The sequence below is a fragment of the Lasioglossum baleicum genome, unplaced genomic scaffold (genome assembly GCF_051020765.1).
Source record: "Lasioglossum baleicum unplaced genomic scaffold, iyLasBale1 scaffold1797, whole genome shotgun sequence".
NCBI lineage: Eukaryota > Metazoa > Arthropoda > Insecta > Hymenoptera > Halictidae > Lasioglossum > Lasioglossum baleicum.
The window spans coordinates 13,156-31,959 of NW_027470856.1; the positions used below are offsets into that span (position 1 = coordinate 13,156).

General features: G+C 35.4%; 1 pseudogene; it reads left to right on the plus strand.

The window, feature by feature from the left end:
• Positions 1-1,788: 1,788 nt before the first annotated feature.
• On the plus strand, positions 1,789-7,881 carry LOC143220991 (mediator of RNA polymerase II transcription subunit 12-like; annotated as a pseudogene).
• Positions 7,882-18,804: the final 10,923 nt, after the last annotated feature.

Genomic DNA, 18,804 nt, shown 5'->3' on the forward strand with positions numbered 1-18,804 from the left:
CAGTTGCCTATACGCATAGATGTTTTTTTTTTATAAAACAGACGAAACACAGCGACGTTATAACGACTTGCTCGCTACCATTTGATTACTGACCCGCTCGTATCCTAATTATATATCTATGCTCTCCTCTTCGGTCATGTATTTTGTCACGTACCCTAAATATTCGATTATAAACATGCACTCGATATCGCCATTGATATCCATCCGATCTTGCACGCCGTCGTTCTCATCCTTCCACGCAGTCGTTCTCATCTTTTCACGCGTGCTTGTAATATCATCTAGAACCGTCGTTCCTTGCTGTTGCTCGATTTCGGGGAACGACTCGATACATAGAAAGAGCGAAGCTCGTGACAAGGAGACGATAAACGAGAACCGATAATCGCTTTTAATCGGATCGCGTCGTAAACGATTCGTATATCGTCGGTAGGTCGCCCTTGGTTAATTTTTTTTATTCCTTTTTTTTATTTTTGTCCGAGACTCTGTAAAAGTCCAGAGTGTTGAAAAAGTAGGGGTGGACGAAGTGTCGTGGCATTGGCGAGTTGACCGAGCGATATCGGCGCGAGTGTTGAGTGACCGGATCGGTGAAATGTAGCGAATGTTTATTCCGGATTATCGGCAGGCCGCGAGAGTGTTTACGCCGCCGAAGGCGCATTTCCGGACTTGCTATCATTTCCTTCCAACGGATAATAAAAAGACGATAACCGAGTCATCGGAGACGCGGCGGCTATTCTATCTACTCGTCGCATAGCTGCGTTCGACAGTGATGAAGCTGAATCCATGAATATATTTTTTACCAACTTTTTACACCGCGGAAGCATTACTATCTTGATCATAGAAGCTATGGCAATTTACGTGTACGAAATAATCTTGTATGTATCCAGTATACATTTTATTTACTATTCCTTAACAATTATATGCAAATTGCTTCTTATGTATCTTATCTATGCAAATTTTTTTACATTTTTACGGTGCGAACCTTCGTAGTCTATTTTCGATAATTTTGTATTAACTTTTAACGCGTTGTCGAGAGTATCGTCGGCGCTATACAAAATTGCCGTGTTGTCCGCCTTTTTTAGCCATGTGGTAAAACAAGGGTACATTTTCCCCATTCTGGATGTACCCTTGACCATCCAGATGTTGAAGAGTTTCTGGTGGCCTGTATCCCGTCCTTTGCTTTCTTTTTATTGGGTATTAAGGTTTAATTGGGTAAGGTATTAAATTCATACTATTATTAGTATTAACTAATCACGTGGTGAAGCATATATATGTACGGGAATATCGGGCATGGCCGATGAAAGTTAGTTTTTACTTCTCACACTAGTCGTTAGCAATTTTGCTGCAAAACTAAATAAATATAGTAAACACGTGTCTCGTGGTTTGATCCCATTTCGTTCATCCATTGTTTTTCGAATTCATGAAACGTTGCGTAACAACTTCGTAATCTGTTGAAAAATTTTGTTCAGTGTCAACATTTTTTTTTCTGGGTATATAAATGATTTTTTCTCGTTCAGTCGATATGTCTATTTATAATCAGAGAATACCCTAATTTTACTATGTTTCGTGTACATTACCTATTGTCCTGTAATACCGAGTTAGGACTGTCGTACAGATGTCGATGAAGCTTTTGCAATCTATACATTATCTGATAGGTAAATCAAAATATTTTAATGGAAAGTTCTTCTGGCCTTTCTCGCGGAGAAATGCCTCAAATCTCAAAGCAAACGAACTGAAATTGATGTGAAAACGAATATTCTATTAAATTTACATTTTGCAAATAATATCTCGAATATGATGAACGTACAACAGATTGATAGAATATCGATATCTTATCCCGCAGTACAGAGACGCGAGACAACCCGAAACGTCGAGTACCCGAGCAGTCGGGTAGAGTCGGGAAAATTCGGGTGGGCTCGGCCGGGTTCGGACGAGGGCTCTACACTTGTGAATGCTCGGTTACTAGAAAACGCTGGATTACGAGTTCGTTGGATTTCGCCTGATTTCAGATTGTAACCTCGGATAGCCGCAAACTTCCTCTAAGGTATATATAGGTAGAAATGAAGTTTCAATATTATTGCAACATTTAAATGTCTTGTCACTAGCATAACTATTTGCAAGGTCTGTTCTGATCCTTACTCAGTGACAATTTTCATTTTTCGTAGGTTAATTTTTCAAGCTTATTATTAAATTTCACAAAAACATTTTCTCTTTGCAATTATGCATTGTTTATACGACAAATTGTTTTGTTGCCTAGCTCATCAAATTTGCCGGTTCAAGAACATGTAGCGCTTCTATTTGATTTAATGGAATTAGCGTTAAATATATATGGTTTGGCAGACTTTTGCATTCAAATATTGAAGGAACTACCAGAAGTTGAAACACAATTGGGAGTTAGAAACAGTCAACTTATTAGAAGTTATACTACAAGTTTAAGTCTATATGTTGTAGATGTATTAAGAAGATACTATTGTTGTTTGTTGTGTAAGTATTATGTTTGCAAACAAAATTCGTTACTTTATCAAACCTCTGTTAATGTGAATTATAATCATAATAATAATTAACACATATCCAATCCTAGTGGTTGCAGTTCTGTTGAACGATGTGTATTAGCGCATCTTTACGATTTATATTTGTCTTGTCCTTTGTTAAAAACAAAACCACATGGAGTAGAAGCATTTAGTAATATTTACATTAAAATCCAAATTGCTCTTTACAGCATATTACAGCCAAGAACATCAAGCTTACTTACTTATCCCAGACATGGAGGAAAAATCAAACCAAGGCTAGACAATTGAACAAGACACCAGCTAATCGTTACAGTTTTGTTTGTAAGACGATAGTCATTCGAATAGCTCTGCCTGTTTCATTGATGTATTAAATCAAGTTGATGTATAAGACTTAAGTATACATAATTCCCTGACTGTATTTATGTCAATTTTAATTGGTAAATTTTATGTTCAATTTATATTTAATAATTTTATGTTAATAATTGCATTATAATCATTATTAACAATCTTAAAATCTTTTAGTACATTCTAAATTCTAATGCTGATAACTTAGTTTAAAAAATACATTATTCAATTAATAAGTAATATATACATATAAAACAAAATTTTAGATATTATTTATTTTTTTATAATAAATTAATATAAATTATTGTCGAAGGAGTTTATCAAAAAATTTTGATCAATTAAATATCAAGATATCACTTTTTATTTATAGCAAGACATTGCTTCTCCTTGGAGGATTTTATTGTGCATATAGCACTGCCATTCCTGGTAAACATTTGTACTGAGGGTCGTGGAGATGCAGATATGGAGGCTGAAGCAGGAGCTCGTTGAACCTGTCATTTGCTTTTACCACTCTTCAAGACCGTTGAATGTCCTCAACCAGCTTTGTATTCCGTAAGCACAAGCCCTCATCCCTTACCAAATGGAAATTCTAGGAGTTACAGTATAAAATCAAGTTGTGACAGACACTTGCTAGCAGCTGCTCACAATAACATCATTGTCGGTCCAGTTCTGGCTGCACTTAAAACTATTCTAGTTGTTGCTGATGCAACTGCTGGTAAACAGTCACCAAAGAAACCAGATGTGCTAATGAATCATTCAAATAAAGCAGGAGAACCAGTCAGTGTTGGTGTTGGTGTTGGTGTGGGTGTGAGTGTAACTACAGGTGGACCAAGTGAATTGTCTATCAGTCATATTGTAGGTACCAGTGATATTCTAGGAGGTGGTGATGATCTGGGACTAGATTTACCAATATCTTCATTTAGCAGTAGTGCTGGAATGACTACAGTAAATGTAAAAGGATTGTCGGACTTCATGCAACATGTTCTTAGACAAATCTGCAGTCAAGAGTGGGTATTAGAAGGATGTTTACAAAATCCAGAGGAACTTTGTCATCCCGACATGTTACTTGATAATATGCTGTCACCTCGTTAAGCTCAACGGTTACTTCATATATGTTATGCTGCAACTTCTACTGATGCATTTATTGACCAAAAAACTCATATAACAAATATTTTGGAGAATCTGGAGCAATGGAGTTCAAGGATGTCATGGCTTGATTTGCAACTTATGTACAAACAATTTTCTCCAGTCTCAAATGATCTTTCGCAGTGATTAGATACTGTTGCTAAAGCTGCAATCGATGTGTTTCAATTGAATACTATATCTAGTAAACCAGATAAACAATCTGGTTCAATATGGTTGGTCGCACCTCTTGTTTCAAAATTACCAAGTGCAGTGCAAGGTCGAGTTTTAAAAGTGGCGGGTCAAGTATTAGAATCCGGTTATTGGTCAAAAACAGCTACATGTCAAGAAAGAAGTAGACCCAAATTACCATCTTTATTTAATCATCAACCATTCCTCTCGTCAGCCTCGAAGGTCAGGACGACCGAAGAGAAGATCTTCTGATGTCTCTACATTCACAGTTATCGCAGTTCTTGAACATTAGTAAAGAAGAAAAAAGACGAGAGACCTAAGATGAGAGAGGTATTACAAGATGCATTGCAATTGAGATTTGTCACGCCAGTGAAATTTTCGATACTATACAAAGAAACACGACTGCTACTACAGACTGGGCTATCCTATTGGTTCAGTTGGTTAGCTACGGTGATATAGATTTAAATAATAATTCCGAATTGTTTACCACTGTCATAGATATGGTATAACTTGGTGATAGAAATTCTTCCAGTATTCTGTATGTAAGACAATTATTACCACTGCCAAAATTGACAGTGGAAGTTATATCGTGTGAACCAGTTGGATGTTTAACGGATATCGAAGACAATAAAATAGTTGGATTTGATAGTATTGATAAGAAACAGGTAAATACTTGGTATAATATTACAATCCAATAAGAAAATATAGCATGTAAAAGAAAAATGATGTAAAAATATATGTTAAATTGAGGTTTACATGTATGCGATTCTCAGAGTATCTGCATGGAAAGTATTAGAAGGCCACAAAAATCCTACTCCATTTTCTTGGGCTTGGTTCAGAGCAGTTAGATTAGAACGTAAACCTCTTACATATCAAAATGGCCATAAGCTTTTACGGTTTCATACACATAGTCAAATTAGGCCACCTAGTCACTGTTTGGATCCACCACCATTGCCACCAGAAGATTTGGAACCAGATAAGAAAAAATCAGAATCGGGCAAAGCTGATACACCAATGAGTATTGATTCTCCTGGAAAAGTAACAGGTAGTGTTGGTAGTAGTGGAATTGGTAATACTATTACTAATGGTAATGGAAAAGCTATGAAAACTCGAAGACATAGAAGAAATAAAGCAGCTACTACACCTGTTTCACAGCAAATTCAGGTTTCTTTCATTCTAAATTATTTTTACAATTATTTCTTTTGTTTCTGTTTTGATACATTTTATATGTTTTACAGCAACCACCATATCAGTTACAGCAAATGGCATTCGAAAATCAACAAGTACCTGTTAATCAACAACCTGGAATGTTTACTAGTCAACCACCACAACATCAGCAACCTTGGTATACTAATCAACAAACTCATATACCAGCTTATATGATCAACTGTTACCACCAACCCCAGATGGACCGAGATATGATAGACCAGACATGAACAATCAATAAAAACAAGCACTTTCTCATATGTTACGTTTACCGTCTAATCAGTTAATGAGCTCCCAGCAACAACCAAGTGCTGTACCTGTTGGTGGACCTGGAGCATTCCAAGAAATGCAGAGACAACAATTATTAACAACATAGCCCAACATGGAGGTTCAAATATCAATCCACAGAAAGGAATGTTTGTTTCACAACAGCAGCAACAACCACAACAACAAGGAATTTATACTGGGATGCAACAGGGTAATTATAAATTGTTGTTTGTTACTGTAATAGATATCTTGCAGAGTATAATACATAAAACTATTATGAATAATATTTTTCGGTAGGAATGAGTCAAAACTATGCAGGATATGGAGGTCAACAAATGTTACCACAGCAACAACAACAGCAGCAGTAGCAATTTTATGAACATTAATGAATCAGCAACACAACATGATGTTTTCTAATCAGCAACAAATAATGGGACCTCAAAGGGGGCAAGAGTATATACCACAACGACGTATGCAACCTGGAGCTACGAGACCACCGTATCTTTAGGTTCCATTTGAGAAAAAAGTAGATAAAATGATTCTAGCAGAAAGCTTTTTAGTATGAAGAAATGAAAATTATGATTTATATTCTTCAGGCCCAAATGTTTGAAGAAAATGGGTCTAATGGGAGGTTGAGTTCAAAATCAACCAGCACCACCATATCGGCAAACTAGTGGAAAACTTGGTACAGTGGGAGTGACAGGTGTAGGTACTACTAATGCTGGTTTACAACAGAATCAACAGTTCCAACTAGTATGTTTATTGAATTATTTCTTCCATTATATTTTTCTCTGTTATTAACAAGTATTTCAAGTAATATATTTTATCATAAAATAGGATAATAATGTACTTTGTAACTACTTTGCTTTAAAATCGACTTATTTTTTCCCTATTATTTCAATCATGACCATATTTTAATATTAAAAAGAAATATAAATTGGAGAAGCTTGGAAAAATAATATGCTTTTGTTAGTTTTTGACAAAAACACAATATTTAGAAACTAAAAAGTAGAATGTGTGAACTGATCTCAGTGGTTTTAAAATATGATGTCATAAAAGACGAGATTACGAACATCTTTTATCTGTACAATAATTACCATTCCGCCTTGGTTTTCAAGATTTCCTGGTCGAGATAAACCAAAAATTATTGGCTTAAATATCCGAACCCCCGAACTTCCGAATATCCGCTACGGATCGGTATGAAATTTGGAGAAATTAGAGGAGAGGTGGAATAGGTGTCAAATATAAATTTTTGACTTCAGGAATTTAATAGCTCTGAGATATTAATTTTGGCTATCTCTTATTTTGTTACTTGCAGTCCGGTGCAAGTGCGACACTATACATGTTTAGATAGAATTATAGTAATATATCACAAACTAATATTTTTCGGCTAATAAATTAAAAATTTAACATAGAAGAGGCAAGTTCATTTTTCATGGAATTCCTTACAGATTTGCTTACTGGTAGACTGAAAGATGTATCGTAACTGAAACATTGTATATCTTTAGCTGGAATGTTCGACGACGTCGCGAGAATTACTATACATCAAAAATATTTATATGTGAATATATGTACATGTGTGGTAACATTTAATTTCCAACATTTCTTTATTAATATCGTGGAAGCTATTAAATTCCCAAAGTTAAAATTTTATATTTAACAACCAGTGCTCACTTCCCCTTTCCTCCAAATTTCATTTCGATCGACTATCAGTCAGCCTATTCAAGAATAAGAATAAGATTTGTCGCGCTTAGTATAATAATTTATACGGAAAGGGACAAATAATCAAATGGATATGCATTAATTGATTACTATTAACGTTCATAATATTCAGAATCGCGAAACTGCGTCTAAAATTTGTACATATTTATTGCAACATTATGTAAGAAATGCCAGAATGCTAAAATTTTATATTACTCGTTAAAGTATACTATTGAAATATCAACGTAATAAAATCTGTTCAATTGCTATAATTTTATTGGTATAAAAATGACATACATAAGTGTCAGATTCATTTTCTACGAATAATTATAATTATTTGCATTATTAGCAACAGGCAATAAATCAGCAACGTATGAGATAACAAATTCTTGCAATGCAACAACAACAACAAGCACAACAGCAGCAGCAGCAACAACAAGATAATGCAGGCGGACAACAACCAACTCCATAATTAGTGACACATTTACAACGACATTTGAGTCAGCCACCACAACATTATCAGCATCAACCACCGCCTTATTAGTAATTTAATGTGAATATAATTAATTAGTATGTTGTATAATTATGTTATTTTATGTATATTTATACATAAAGTGTGTATTCAGTATGAATGTGTAAAGAGTGCCATGGCAGAGGCAATAAAGTGAAAGGAATCCAGAAAAGCATTAAAAGCTACTTCTTTTGTTTCTATTGTTTTTAACATTAATATTATGCGTACACTATACAAAAAATAACCTGCTATAATTTTTTAGAAATGTTTTGTAATTCCTGTATTCTCAAATCAAATAAATTAAGATATAAATTCTTCTTTTGTAAGATTGGTAATCAAATTAGAAATGAATTTATTGAAATTAATAGTAAATTGGTGTATTTAAAATTAAAAAAAAAAGAAACATTTAAAATATCTATTAATTTATTATGCCCAATTTACCTCTCTATATTTTCAAGAATAAATGAGCCGCTTATTTTGAAAGTGGCTTAAGTCCATTTATCTTCAAATGGAGATATTTAAGGATTTGCGTTTCAATGAATTTAAAAATATATATATAGGATACTAATGAGTCATACTGCTTAAGTGTATTTACTGGTGTTAAATTTATAGTTCTTATTAAAATAGTGGCAATTATTAAGCGAATAATATGCGTTTTCTTATCAAGAATGGAGTTAGGCTACATGCAAAATTAGCAACCAGATTCATTATAACATTTGAAGGTGCTCCAGTCCATTCAACATAATTTAAGATGCTTCAAATTGAAAAAAAAAACAATACTCAATTTATTTTACATATCTTTAAAACACTTCGGAAACATAATTTATGCGATTCAAACATTTTTTAATTACATAACGTACAAAATTACAAACAAATTTATTACAAGACAATTTACTACTTATCTGTATTTTGATGTTTAATAAGTCTTAATTTTGACATGTATCTTTTCGTGATTGGTGGAAATGTAAATCAAAATCTTTTTTAAATATTTTTCTGTAAGTCCACTCACGAACGGCTTTTATTATTTTATTTTGCTCGCAATGAAGCTCATATAAATTAAACATTTTTCAAGGAGGATGTAGATATGTTCTATTAGGATTATGAGACCTGGTATAAGGGGATTCATATTTAGGACAGGTTTTAATACGATTTTGAACGTGCTTTTCCCCTTCCTCAGATAATTTTCTTGATGATCCAACCATCATCCCACGTAAATCATTGCCTACATTTGCAGAGTTTAATACTCGTTTTAAGCGTCCTTCACTTACTTTTAACGTATCCAAAATGAATTTTTTACAGACGAGAACTTTCCCGTTTTTAGAATTTAACAAATACATACAACTCCAATATCTTGGCAAACCTTTTCCTTTTCACAATTTTGCGCTCGACAACTTCGTAAAGCAATACATTTTGTTTATTAAAATCTCCCAAACCCCAAAACCTTTCAAAAATATTCTTTCTTTCCTCTTCGTCGTAATTTCCTGTGCAAGCATTCCGACAACGGCAATCTTTGTTTTGGAAAATTTTTACAGATACAATATTTCCGGATTGAGTACAATATCTTTTTCCTGAATTCCGTTTAATCTTTCGCACTTTTTGGATGTATGATTCATCGATCTTTTCTCCATTGTTATTCGTATCTTTATCCCCTGAAGACGAATATTGTTCTATAATTCTGTTTCCTTTTCGATTTTTTTTAAATCATTAGTTATTGTTTCTTCTTCACTATCTGAACTAAATGGTATTGTTCTGTTCTTCCCCATGGGTGAAATAATTTCTAAAATTTAATATTAAATTTTAAGTTTTATATTAATTAAACGTACTGGTTATTCAACTAACGCAATTATCCAAAACTGAGGTCATCTTGTTAAATACTAATTAATTAAAATTACCATCATCACTGCCTTCAGACGTTATCAATAGTAAATATCTTGATTTAAGTATAAATGGACTTAGGCCACATTCAAACTACAGGTTCAATTATTGAATCAACCCTGAAAACTTATTTGTCAAGAATTATGGTATTTGCTCGGAATATGAGTAACCTGAAATGCATTACTGATAAACAACATGAAATTGTACATGTAACCACGGCATCCGGAATAAATTGACAAATGGAGTTAAGCCACTTTCAAAATAAACTGCTCAATTATAAATACTAAAGACAAGTTAGAATAATCTTGTTGAATAATATAAGAACTGAGCTATATAATACGAATAATAGCTCAAAAAGAGTTTGTGTTTCATCCAAAAATTTTTATTCAAAAGATGCACCTATTGTCCACAATATAAAACTCTTCTCATAGTGAACTTGTATTGTTTGTTTACATATTTTTTTCATTCTGTATTATTTCAGTGAAGCTTAATTTATCTGTTTTTGGTATATACCATGGTAATAGTAATCATAAGTAATTTCTCAAGAAACAGCATTATTTTAATTGTTAAAATTTCTAGATCATAATTCAATTATTTTATAGTTCAATTACACTGTTCAACGCGAATTTTAATTTACAATATCCATTGTGTAACTATTGTTGAGTTTACCTTTCTGAAAACGAATTTGAAAATTAAATTGCTCTGTTACCCTAAGTTTTAAAAAAATATAAGTTTTTCTAAAAACATACGATTTTTGGTTGGAACGATGTATTATACGAAAACTAAAAAAGTTTGGAGGTTCACTTTAATGTTAAAGGTTGAAGATTCATGTTTAGAAAAAAACTCATATTTTTTGTTATTACCTTTAAAAAGATACATACTAAAATAGCTTAAAGTAGAATAACTAAATTGTCTCAAAATATAAATATTTAAAAATATAATTTCACAAAATTTAATTGTGTCAAATCTTCTTGTTACAATTTAGTTGCAACAATATTACTAAATTTAACACATGATCTAATTATCAAGTTATGTTAATATATCGGCAAAAAAAGTATATTAAGGATTGACTAATGTTAAAGTCAGTAAATTATAATACCAAGACTTGACCAAAATCTATGCATAGTGGGAAAATTAATTATATATATATACAATTATTCATCACAATTAAATGATCTAACCCGATACATATACATCGAATAATATAACATATACGTACATTAAACGATGTAACGTACATATATAATAGGTTGGAGAAATCCATTATCTTTATAATTTTTAATGGGTTTCTTTTTTTCCCAACCTAATGTAATTTTCTAAAATATAAATTTTCTAATTAACGCCATCTATGATTTTGAACTGAAAATTTAATGATAATTAAGAAACAGTTCTCAGCATCATCCATGAATTTGAACCAAATGTGTTCCAATTATAAGTCTTTCCAATATAAAATCATATATAACGCTGACAGTCGCTTCATCACTATTATTATGATTTAAATTTTCAAATATTAATGTTTCTCAAAGAAAAAAAACACTGTTGAGAATATTCGTTAATTATGTTCGTTTCACTTGGTGTTACATATTATAGAAATCGACATAAGGTAACGAAAGAGAATAACGAAGGAAAAATTGAAATTGAATGGTTCGATTTATTAACAATAGAATCCAAAGAAAAGCGAATCGTATGAACGTTTTAGTTGAAGATGGCGCAGTTGATGGTGACGGCGAGGCTACCCCAGTTCCAACAGCTCGCGCATGCGCGGCCGGCCAAGTATTTCTGGACAAACAATCCGTCGGAATTGAAACTGGAACGATGGCGAATGAGGCCTGGCACAAGTCGAGAGGTGGCAATAGACGCAAGATGGGGAGTACGCGGTGAAACGGTGATGCGCGGTGACTGATTCCTCGTCGATTTTTCACGGACAAAGCGGCCGCCGTACGTGAGTACTGAACGAGACAGTACTGAACGAGACAGGACGAAAACGTGAGTGCGCGCCTTGGTGAAAGTAAACAAACGGTATAAGTGCGGTACTGGGAAGTTTCGATGATCCGGCCGATCTTCTGGACCCCGACATCGAGACCATTCTCGAGGAGAAGAATCAGTTAATCAGCTGGCAATATGCGGAGATCGAAAGATCGCAGCGTGAACTCTGAGAGGTCATCGGCAAGCGTGACGCTCTGCTGTGCGAGATATCAAAATTCAAGTTCGAGCGCGACATGACCGATTTGACACGTCTCCTCGATGACAGGTATTTATACGCCTATTTCTCCTTTTATTTTATCCCGCATATTATTAAACATCCTTCGTAAACACGTACATTTGCGAGACAGCATGAACACCATTGTTTGAAATCGTGCGAGGAGCTTGGTGTGCAGCGCGATTGCAATCGAAGCAATGACACCCAGCGTTCGCTGTGAAAAAGATGTTGATACACCAGCAGTGTCGACGCGGATTACGATAGTTTTCTGCGATGATTCACCGGGCAAAGCGCTCTCGCATGCCTGCAAATGCGTACCCATATTAGAAGAACGTGGAAACGCAGTGGCATATAAATAATGAATCGCCGGTTCTTTGTCTCCGCTATCTTTCGCGCGATATCTATCGGCACTGAATTAACACCTTTCACGAATACAGTGTTCGCCGGTGCAAGGAAAGTAAACGTCAAATGTAGAATTCCGTTTGTCTCGCAATGAAATTTGATTACTCGCGATATTATCAATTACAAAGCAGTAGAGAATCAAAGTTGTTCGCAAGAAAATATCGTTAACCGTAACCGCGAGCGGCGATTATCAAATTCAATGGCGTTGCAGTCGTCAAATAGGGAATTTTCAACGATTAGTCTATCTATCGATACCGCTAATTTGTTATTCATACCTTAACGACACATTTGAAAAATTCCAAACGCTCAACCCCGATATGTGAAACGCCATTCTTCTTCGTAGAATCTCTCGCGATATTCTTTTTAATTAACCGCGTCTGGCATTCGTGCAACGAAATAACTTATGCGGCTGATTTTTGCCGATCGGGGCTGAGACGGTGCGTCTAGTGGAATTTTCCACCGAATCTTTTAGCCATCCATAAACTTTTATAGTCATCGGTGTTTGTTGCTCATCGATTTCGAGTAACGTTACAAGGGGTCGGGGAACATCGGGGCAAATCCAATTTAAATATCCTTTTACATCGGGATAACGATGTTGGATATTGGAAATACAGTAGAAATATTTAAGGAAGCGATCGATCTGTTTAGCTCGCCAGTTCGCGCGATTTCCATGGCATAATATAATTAGTAAAACTTTCATAGGAATTTCTCCTGGTGCAACGTTATGCACCAATTTCCTCCACTATTGTGGCAGTTATTATATAATATAATTACGTGTTTAAGAGGGTCTCTGTTTCCCGGCGTATAGGCGCATTATGTAAACATTTCTATGATGTAAAATATTCACGGCACCCTGTGCAAGGGTAATAATAATAAGCTTGAAATATCGTTATTCAGCTAGCGTGAGCTTACAATAGAAATTCCTAATTAAACCTGAGTCGATGTAATATATATGTACGATCGTTTTTTGGCGGAGGGAATTGATTAGAGTAATACTGCGACTTCTTTTAGGAATACGATGTAACTTTATTAAACTAATCAATTGTATAGGATAACTGACTAGATGCTTATTCTTACGGCGCTGGCTTACCTCACTAGAACTGCTTAAAGAATAACTTAAAACTGATCTCTCCTATTGCTTACACAGTTCCTTTCGTTCTGTCTTCTTTCATACACAGGTGCTCTTTCTCACTCACGCATTTCCTATCTAGCCTGGGCCTTGGGCGGGCCAGGGACTTGGAACACTCAGGACGCATCTCCAAACTTTCATATGTTTCTAGCATCATGAATATCTCAAACACTCGGGCCTCTTGCACGCGATCACTTCTATGTGCTCTGGGTTCCATCCGCTCCTGATATTCATTCAAGGCTGTATTCATCCCATTTCTACATATATATATTTCGTTGTTTCACGGTAAATGTCGATAGGTCTGGCTAGTATCGATTATCCGGGGGGGGGGGGGGGGGGAGGGAAGAAAATAAAAAGGAAAAGAGAACAGTGCGTTAGACGTTTTCGCGGATAACAGTGACTAATAGACGGATAATTAACCTTGTGCTGCTGAGCCGTTTCTATTGATTATTGCGACACGAGGGAACAGAGGAAACCTCTCATGCTACATTGTTATTCGCGGTGAAATTGGGTCAATCGTTAAATCGCTACGCGTTATCTAATATCGCTGCCAGCCGAGGAACAATCGATACGGCGTAATACGTCCGGAAAAACTAACTGTACACCTGCGATTCTCTGTCCTATCGATTTCATATGCGTGCGAAGCTTTTCAGCCGAGATACCATCGTCCTCGGGTTGTAGGAAGCTATCGCGTTCATCCTTCTTCCAGACTATCCCTTCTCGGTTAGGTTAGCCGTTGTGCGAAAAAATTTTCTGTCTTCGTGTAGGGTATAGGAGATAGAAATTTGAGAGAGGTGGTGAAAGTCGTTTCGAGGGGTGCTGGATTCTTAGCGTCGCTCCTGCGAAGTTGGTCCAGAGGGACCAGAGGGGCGGGATAATTTGAATTTGACGAATTCATGTTGGTGGTTGAATTCCTCGAGTGCGATCGAGTCGTTAGAACGGACATTTGTCGAATTATCGGGGAGGTGTTTTAAACTTTGCGTTAAATGTGGATTTAAGTGTGTATTTGGATTTTTCTTAAGACTTATTTGGATTTATGGTATTTTGGAAATTTTTGAATATTTGGAATTTGGAATTTACGAAGGGCTTGTATTTATAATTTTTTGATTTTCGATGTGTTGAATTTTCGGATATTTGAAGTTTCGATGTGTCGAATTCTCGAGTCCTCGAATTTCCGATCTTTCGAATTCTCAATTCCCCGAACTTTTGATCCTTCGAATTCTCAACTCCTCGAATTTCCGATCATTTGAATTCTCGAACCCTCGTATTTCCGAATTCCGGAATCGTGAAATATTTAAATTGAAAAAAAGAGGAAATGAAAAATATGGCTGGAGTAGGGAGATTTTCGCAAGATATTCCGCTGAATTGAAAGAATGCGAAACTAGCTGAAGGAGGCCCATGTTTCCTAAATAATGTTTTGTTCACGGTTGTGTGGATGCGGGGAGGTATAGACGACCGAGCGAGCCATTTCTCATAAAGCCGCGGGTGTGGATGTGTGAACTCGCAAGGTTAAGCTCGCTTCCAGCCCCGTATCGTCCATCTGAAGGAGAAAAATGGCAAGGAGCGAACCGTTTCCACAGGTTGAGTCACACCGATCCCACTGCAATTCGTGTCCCTAGTTCTACTTGCCAATATCAAACTAATTCAAATATCTCTCTTAATAGAAAACAGTTCTCAGAGTTCCTCTTACTTAAAATTCTTCCAAATCCAGCCATAACTCGATTCTCAAAAAATTATTCCCAAATATTTCAAATTATATTAAAAAAAAAAAGAAAAAGTTCACTGCTTTTATATCTAATCAACTTCCTATATCGATCTTCGATTCCACCTTGATGATTCAAAGCTCTATTAAATTACTATAATAGATGAAAACTATTTTTACCGGAGTCGGCTACAAGACTGAGATCAATTACCATTGTTAAACGGCGGCGTGGATAGAACTGTCGTCGCAGAGACGTTTCAAAAAGTCGGTGTCTCGAGTTACCGGCCGTTTTAATAAAACGGCGGCCAGAGATCGGCTGACATTGACTAATGTGTGTCAAATTTCTCCGAGTTTCCAATCGTGGCAGACCAATTACCAGGTGTGGATATATTTGGCGTGACCGGTTAACCTCGACGTACTTGCACGATATTGCATCCGAAAGCGTGCAATTCTTTACACGTGCAGAAGCCTGACCTGGCTAAAATCGATGCCCTATTCGACTCTGTCTCCCGTTCTCCGTCGATCCCCACGCTCTTTCACTCTAGTTTCAGTCATTCCATCTTTGTAACTGTTATTCTTTTTTCTTCTTTTTTTGGAACGTCGATTTTTCACCGTCTCTCTGCGTTTTTTCAATTTGCCTGATGGCCTTTTACAATCTATTTCAGTTAATTTTCTCTGCGGAATTTTCAATAGGGACCAATTTCGGCGTGCTTGATGGAGTGGAATTTTAAGTTTTGGGAATTAGGTTTGGGTTAGGTGGTTTAGGGTGTTGTTTTTATAATTTCCGGGTCTTTGCGTTTTAATAGGAGTTATTTTTTAATTTACTTTGGTAGAGTGGAATTTTAACTTTTCGGAATTTTGTGGAAGTTTTTATAATTTTCGGGCCTTTGTTTTTTGATAGGAGCTATTTTTTAATTTTAGTACTTTGGTGGAGTGGAATTTTAAGTTTTGAAAGGAAGACTATTTCTTGCAATTCCTGTCCCTTGTTTTTTGAGGAATTAGGGTTCTATATCGATTAATCCATTTTCCATCTTAAAATTCCTGTTTTTCAGATCTTCGAATTTTTTCTTCCAAACCAACTCTCCAAATACCGATTCTCAAATTTTTAAAACAACCCTCCACCTTCCCTGCCAATTTTCTCCAATTCTAAATCTTTAATTTAAACTATTCTAATATCTCTCTATTTTAATCTCCAATTTAAAATATTCCGAATATCACGAATTTTTGAAAACTTTTTAAGAAGAGTTTAAGAAGAGTTCAATCCCGCTGCATCGAGACGCATACAAAGTGCTCTCTTTTCGCGTTTCAGGGTCATCTCGATTCGTATTGGTGTCCTTTGAGCGTGCAGACGTACAATCGGGTATGAATTTGTTGCTTTAACGTCAGCTCTGTGTTTGATTGACACGTGTAATCGTCTTCCATATACTTCGCGTGTCTGCTTATGATGCCCAGCATAAGCGAGTATTTATAGATAACTCCGTCAGATATTCGCGAGCGGCTAATACGAGCTATCCGTGAACACGATTAATCACGATTTAAATTAATAAATTTACAAATGATTACAAAATCTAGTTAAATGGCGAGTGAGGCTCGCCTCTCGAATGCAAAGAGTTAACCCTTTGCACTCGACGATGCTTTCGTTACAGAAAAATAGAAATTCTAAGATTTCTTGCTACAAAATTGACGATATTTTTAAAACGATGAATGAGAAATCGTATGGAAATTAAGATTTAGAATTATTTACTTTGACGCTCCACGCGTCGTTGGGTTAATTTAAATTTGATATATTAATTAACATCGATGTTTAGAATTTGGTTAAATGGCGACTGCGGCTTGCTTCTGCAGTACAAAGGGTTAAATGGAAATGGAAGTGGAAGTCGGTTGTGGTCACACGTCGCTGGCTTTTCCGCGAGAAATCGCGGAGGAAAACGAAATAGAAAATCGCGTGCCACCGAGTGAACGTGACCTTGCCTTTTCCAAAATAACATCCCTTTTTTCTCGCTTTTTTGCCTTATAATTGCTCCACGAATTTTAACGTTGAAATACATTTTACGAAGTACAGCGAATGTTGCAAATAAAGTGTCATTTTTTTTAGTCTCATTATATATAAAATATGTATTATAAATATTTTGTAATTTGCATGTGTATATTTTTATTAGGATATTTTGACATTAGGTTTACGGATGGATTGCTCTAATTATACAATATTGGCAATTTTAATTAATATTGTAATTGTTTTCAAATTAAACTCGTCTTTTTTTTTTTTTAAAGGAAATACGTGGTTTCCTAAACTTGTAAATATGACAAAAAACGACTGTAAACCTAGTGTTAAAGGATTATTAAATATATTTATTATTACACATTCTTATACTGCTCATTCGTGCAGCTTTATTATATAATATACACACACATAATTACACCCGTAAAATAATATTAATAATACAAATATGGTCATTTAAAATATATGATTGTATTTTATCGCATTAAAATTAATTTTGATTGCATATATTTTCAAAAAATTTGGACATCGCAAAGGAGGAAAATAAGAAGAATCATACTGTTTTATCGGAAAAAGAAAAAAAAAGATTGGGTTCCTTGTTATCTTCATACATCTGTTATCATCTACACGTGTAACGGCGCATTAAATAATTTTTTCGTGACGTCCTTTAATTAATTTCGCTAATTACTCGATCGCGCGGAAAGGGAAAGGAATGGAATAAAAGAAAAATCGAGTTCAAGCAACCGTAATTTTTCTTTCGCTCTCTCTCTCTCTCTCTCTCTCTCTCTCTCTTTGGACACGAGATTAACAAGGGGAACGGAAATATTATGAAAATGGTGGAGATAGGTAAGGAAAAAAGAGGAGAAGTTAAAAATAAAAAGATAATGAAGAAAATTATATCCAGAGGCTTGGACCATGATAATTGAGGAAAGTTGAATAAAATTGAATAAAATCTCGCGGTCAAACGTCGCGAGGTTCTCGTTCGCGAGCAGATGGTGCCGCGGGATGATAAATCGGATAATAGATGAGCACAAGGGCTTGTCAGGAAATATGAAACTGCTCCAGAAATACTAATCAGACGCGTACGGAGCCTAGTTTCCGGAGTAGGTCTCGCTTTTTAGACCTTTCCTGCTCCGATAAAGATGCAACTGCACAGTTTCTAACCTTTTTGGACGCCTGGCACGTTGCTCGTTCGATGGGCAACGCTAAGGTCGCGTAACACACACACACACACGCACGCACGCACACATACATTTTCGTTTTTCTTTAAACACCCGGAGTTTCGTGCCGCCATGTTTTATAGAAACGATGCGACAATGGAAAATTTTGAATTTTATTAACCCCTTGCCATACTTTGACGAGTCTGACTCGCGTTGAGAATTTTGTCTGACTCGTAATGTTACATTACATTTATTTTTTGCTGTATTCGAAAAAAATTTTTGGGACATATTAGGAACGCAAATAATCTTGTTTATATCGTGTTTCAAGTTTCGACGCTCTGTCTCCGAAGCTTCGGATTCCTTTTCCGATTATTCTTCCGAGTTAAAGGGTATGAGAAGGAGTTAACCTTTTGCGATCGAGGAACGAACATAACGATACATCGAGTATATACTATTGGGCTGTCCGAAAAGTTATTTTGTTTTTTTTTT